The sequence below is a fragment of the Pyxicephalus adspersus genome, chromosome 4 (assembly GCF_032062135.1).
Source record: "Pyxicephalus adspersus chromosome 4, UCB_Pads_2.0, whole genome shotgun sequence".
NCBI classification, from domain to species: domain Eukaryota; kingdom Metazoa; phylum Chordata; class Amphibia; order Anura; family Pyxicephalidae; genus Pyxicephalus; species Pyxicephalus adspersus.
The window spans coordinates 149,799,925-149,805,715 of record NC_092861.1 but is presented as its reverse complement, the minus strand read 5'-3'; the positions used below and the strand labels follow the sequence as shown (position 1 = coordinate 149,805,715).

At 41.5% G+C, this 5,791-nt stretch overlaps 1 protein-coding gene across 2 annotated transcripts in view; it reads left to right on the top strand.

The window, feature by feature from the left end:
• Positions 1 to 5,791, top strand: part of TOGARAM2 (TOG array regulator of axonemal microtubules 2) — a 56,000-nt gene that overhangs the window by 5,349 nt on the left and 44,860 nt on the right. Inside the window, exon 1 of one of the 2 annotated variants that reach the window (XM_072409975.1) lies at positions 5,639 to 5,758. The exons of the other annotated variant lie outside the window; for it this stretch is intronic. The gene's annotated coding sequence lies outside the window, so the exon portion shown is untranslated. Of the gene's footprint in view, positions 1 to 5,638; positions 5,759 to 5,791 lie in introns of those variants that run through there. 2 annotated transcript variants of the gene reach the window in all.

Genomic DNA, 5,791 nt, shown 5'->3' with positions numbered 1-5,791 from the left:
TCCTCGCTCGGAGGAGACACGCGCTGCAGCCAGGAGGAGAGGAGAGAAGAAGCACGCAGCATCGCAGGATCGCGGTATCGGGTGAGTATGATATTTTAATTATTTTTAAAAACTGTGTTCGCTGTATAAGACGCACCTACTTTCCCCCCCCAGTTTTGGGGAAGAAAAAGTGCGTCTTATACGCCGAAAAATACAGTATATTGTATTGTACATTTTACCAAATGACTGTGAATAAATCTGTATTTGTTTTTTTTATTTGTGGAAGAATATTGCTTAATTTTTAAATACTGTTATTTGTCTGGTTATCCTCAAGGAAACCTTGTTGTAAGTATTTATATAGCACCAACATATTACGCAGCGCTGTACATTAAATACGAGATGCTAACAACAGACAAATAAAGACAGTGACACAGGAGGAGAGGAGGACTCTGCCCTGAAGAGCTTACAATCTAAATATTCTATATATGCCATGGCTGTAATGACAATATCCTGGGGACAGATGGATATTGGTTGTTCTGGGGTTAGGTTGGCGGATTTCTATGGAGATCTCTTGTGTGTCCCCGTCTTCCTTGATGTGAGCTTTACGCATGGCTGGATCTGAATGATGGGAATAATGTGACTATGGTGCTTAATATGCTGAGGATGTTCCCTCAAGGAGCTCCTCTGCTGGTATTGGGGATCTCAATCAGTTTTCCTTTAATGTGCGATCAGTTAAACATTTGGCAGACCGATGGTCCTTGTGTTACCGAGAAGTCATTGGATTGCTGAGAGATCCATCCCTCGGAGTGTCTTCTACAACCTCAATTTATTAATCAGAAATCAGATTGTATGTTCAGGGGGAACACAAGATGTTATTATTCTGGACTTTTTTTTAACATGGGGGAACCTTGAAATAACTTTGAGGTCTTCAGGGAACCCCAGCTATAATTATTATATCCATAGATCACAGTATATTAGTGTGGTGGTCAGTGGGAAGAATTCCTCTTACATTGCTGGCCATTGGGAAGAATGTTACCCTTACAGATAGCCAAATCATGATGTCAGTTAAACTGACCTGAGAGGTGCAAACTGCTCACACCGCAACCTCTGGAGGATCTCTGGATTAGAAACGCTGTGCTAGAAGGTCGTGTTGTATGTATATTTTGCTTTGTGTATTATTTGCATTTTGTTTCTATATTGGTATTTTTATTTAGAGGCAGTCTGTGTCTCGGGGTCCTGGGTTGGATACTTGGCCATCACTTCAGTATTTGAGCTTGATGGACATCCCATACCAAACACATGGACATTGATATTGAATTATTCCCCATCATAGGTGATACCATCCTCCATTCTTCTGGGAAGGCTTTCTATAAGAATTTGCAGGGTGTCTGTGTGATTTGCCCACATTTGCAAGGTCAGGTAGTGATGTTGGAGAAGATCTGACTGATTCATCAAAAAGGTTCTCAGTAGTTTTAGGGTGAGAGCTATGCGCAGGACACTCGGGCTCCTTCATAACAAATTCATCCAACCATGTCTGTATGGAGCTGGCTTTGTACCCCGGGAGGAACAGAAAAGGGCCTTCACCATACTGTGACCACAAGGCTGGAAGAACACAATTGTCTCTGTTTATTGAAGTATATTTCAGACCCCTCAATGGAACACCAGGACAATTTTTTTTGGGGGTGCTACATTATTTCATCCAAATTCATGGTCTGTATACAGACAGTGCTAACCTGCAGGGTCACACAGGTGGGTATATCAGGTGCACATCGGTTCCTAACTAATAATGGCCTTTCTTCTTATATGATGACAACGCTCAGCCCGTCTCCCAATTTTTGCTTTGTTACTCAGACACATGCCAAAGTGGCCGTTTCAACTCAGAATATGCAAGCATGGTTCACTATTGCCCTGAGAAATGCATTGCCATCAATAGACAGCAAACAGCAGTAACAAAGGTTGCAGGAGATTATTATTAAACTGTATTTAAATAGTGCCAACATATTCTGCAGCGCAGGGGTTGCAAATGACAGAGACAAACAAAGGCACAGGAGGAGGAGAGTACCACCTAGATGCGTACAATCTAATAGGTGGGGATCTAAGTGCTAAGATCCTGCAAAGTATAAAATCTTTTTTTTCCTATAATAAAAAGTCAAATGTGTTTTTACACAGTGCTTACGCAGACCAAATGCTGTTGAGTCGGATCCCAGTAGCCATATTGTGTTGTAGTGCACATAATGCTCCGTGGCAATAGACTTTGCATGCATTGGTGCATTGCAGCTCTCTGCTAGAAATAATGCATGCACCCGTCTTGGTCTGTTAGGGTCCATGAGCTACACTTCAATAGAGACTTTGGGCTCTTAGAGTTCACAGTTTTATTAGTTTCTGGAGTTGGCTGAGCACTGTGATCGAATTTGATGGATAACTAATTATAATAAAGTCTCAAGCTTTCAGAACACTGGGTTCCTTCATCAGAGGTATTGACATAAAAACACTTTTATCCACTAATCAGGTCTGCATTATTATTATTAATATGACAGTAATTTGAGGTGTCACTGTGGCAATACTTTGCCTTCTCTTCCCTGCATGTCTACTAGATTGTAAGCTCTTCGAGGCAGGGTCCTTTCCTCCTCCTTTGTCACTGTCTGTATTTGTTTGTCATTTGCAACCCCTATTTAATGTGTGACGTCACTGAGAATGCAGCCTATCCAATCACTAGTAGATATGAGTGAAACAGTACTACATTAGCTTTTAAGCTAGGTCCAGACCCAGGTTAGGTACAAAGTGCTGGCCCCTGGCATCGCTGCATTTGACATCGAGCAGCAGTGAGTGGGCCTGAACTGCCACCCCTATTTATTCTCTATTAGGCTTTACATGTAAATATCTTACCCAGTTCAGTGGCATAAGGAAGCAGTAGCCTCACCGCTAAACCGAGCTCAGACTTCACTGTGCAAACTGCTTAGGCAAAATGTGCTTGGAAAAAAGACATCTTCTCATTTTTATTCACAAAGAAACCAAATACATTTCTATCAATCAATCTGATTAATATTAATGATACAATCAATAATGACATAATAACAGTAGTGTTAGATTGTAAGCTCTTCGGGGCAGGGTCCTCTCCTCCTCCTGTGTCACTGACTATCTGTCTGTCATTTGCAACCCCTATTTATTGTACAGCGCTGTGTAATATGTTGGTGCTATATAAATCCTGTTTCATATTAATAATAATAATAATAATAATAATAACAAATAATTTGTATCAGGTCCAGCCAGGAATCTTGTAAAGTTAATAATAGAAGATCCATATATTCTGTATATTGATATATATTGCGGTATTATTATACTCTTTATTATATAGTTACTGTATTATATACTAGATGACATCAGTTATAATTGTTTTTAATATTGGATATCACTTGGTGTGACTTGTCCTGGCACCTCGTCCTCCTCTTGGCTTCTCCTCCTGCGGGTTGTGTAGCAGTAAGCAGACCCGAGGGGGTGACATTTGTTGCAGCAGCTGCCCCTGATCAGCTGTATGGAGGGGGACAGCTGGGCATTAATCCTGAGAGTGACACTAAGTGCATGAAACTGAGAGCAGAACTGAGCGGGGGTGCCATAGTGGAGTCAGCCTGGCCTGAAAAATATTATTAATGTTTAGATATTATTATATTTTATTATTATATTACTTTGTTAGATATCAGATTTACAATGTTGTTTTTTCGGAACATTATATTGACTCTCCTTATGTCTGATTCTGTATACAGATTGAAGGAATATAAATATCCAACTCCTAGATTGTAAGCTCTTCGGGTCCTCTCCTCCTCCTGTGTCACTGTCTGTATTAGTCTGCAACCCCTATTTAATGTACAGCGCTGCGTAATATGTTGGTGCTATATACCGTATTTTTCGGACTATAAGACGCACTTTTTCTTCCCCAAAACTGGGGGGGAAAAGTGGGTGCGTCTTATACACCGAATACACGTTAAATATACCGGTAATTAAAAAAAATCATACTCACCCGATCCCGCGATGCTGCCAGCCACCCCTACCAATCATCAATCCATAAAAAGAATGATTTGATTGATTCCATTAAGATTTACATTTGATTAAGTGTTTTTTATTACGTTGATCATCATCATACAAGACTATGTGTATGAAGCCACGATGACAGGTCCTCTTTACACATCTTTTTTTTTTTAAGGTATTGGTATACGATGATAAGATTGCAGTAAGCTGAGCTGCTATCATATTCACTTCTATATTTACCAAATGGCTGTGTAATGTTTGTTTAGTATTGATCCGAATGATCCTGTTTTATCAGCAAACATGTGAAAGGGGCTCGCGCACAGCACCTCCGCATCGTCTGCAAACTGCAATACTGTATTGGGTGCAGCTCACATGCAGCTGAAAGGCGGAGACATTGGGTCTGATTTATTATAGCTCCCTAAAACTGGAGAAGATAGACTATCATGAGAGTACCTGGGCGATCCAGCAAACCTGGAATGGATTCCCTAAAATCGTTAGTTAATTATTGGCAAATGTTTTCAGATCTGGACCAGATCCATATAAGGTTTGCTGGGTCACCCAGGTTCTCCAAGGACAGGCTATCACCTTCAGTCTTAAAGGGCTTTGATAAATCAGACCCCTTGGCCCTGATTTATTAAAGCTCTCCAGCCTGGAGAGGATACACTTTCATCATTGAAGCTGGGGGATCCAAAAAACCTGGAATGGATTTGTTGCTATTTGTTAGCAATGTTTTCAATCCTGAACCATACTCCTTCCAGGTTTTCAGGATCACCCAGATTCACTGATAAAACTATACCCACTCCAGCCTTGGAGATCTTTAATAGATCAGACCCATTATCTCCATAACATAAAGTTGTTGGGTTCTGTAGTCCACAGAGGGAGCTGGAGACTATAAAACTAGTAATAGTGCACCTCAGCCAGATAGCACAGGAAGTTATCAGCTCACATTATCCTGGCAGGATCAACAGGTAATATCTTATACTTATGGAACAAATAGAACAAAACTCCTTCAATGTTATATTTACAGACTGAAGGGAACAAATAGGAGAAGTCCTCTCCTCCTCTTGTGTCACTGTCTGTCATTTGCAACCCCTATTTAATTGTACAGCGCTGCGTTATATGTTGGTGCTATATAAATACCGTTTAATATTATTAGGAGAAGTTTCCATATACAAAGACAATAGGGGGCTTCTACATTCACCCTCCGATCTGCCCAACACCATCTGATATTCTCAGCTCCTCTATAACAATTTATAACAAAAGCCCCATGATTTGTCACCTGTGGCCCTTCTGAGGGATCAAAGGGCCACACAAGTCCCCATAGGTTAAGGAATCCTCAGGAACCAGAGTGACGAGAACTGATACAAATCAAACAATAGCAGCGCAGTAACAATGTATCCGTGCTGTGTATAAATATCACTTCTTGTATCATGACTGCAGAGGCATTTGTGTCACCGGGTGACATTTTCACCCCCGGGGAAACTCTAATTACACCTTTCACACAGCCAGCAGGAATGTGGTTACCATGGTCCCGATATTCCCCAATGAGGGAGGCTCACAGAGACCATGGAAGGGCCCGCTGCCCGCACCGGCTGTGTGATGGAAAAAACTTGTAGAGAGCAATCGTGCCAACAAAGCCGCCTGCACCTCACCTACGTATGAAAAGCTGTTTGTATGTTATACCGGGCCCCGTGCCAGACTCACTCCCAGCCATTATATCTGAGCGGAGGAGACTCGGCATTGATCTCACTGCCAGGTGAGTGGGGTTGTGTTGTAGGCGATACAATGG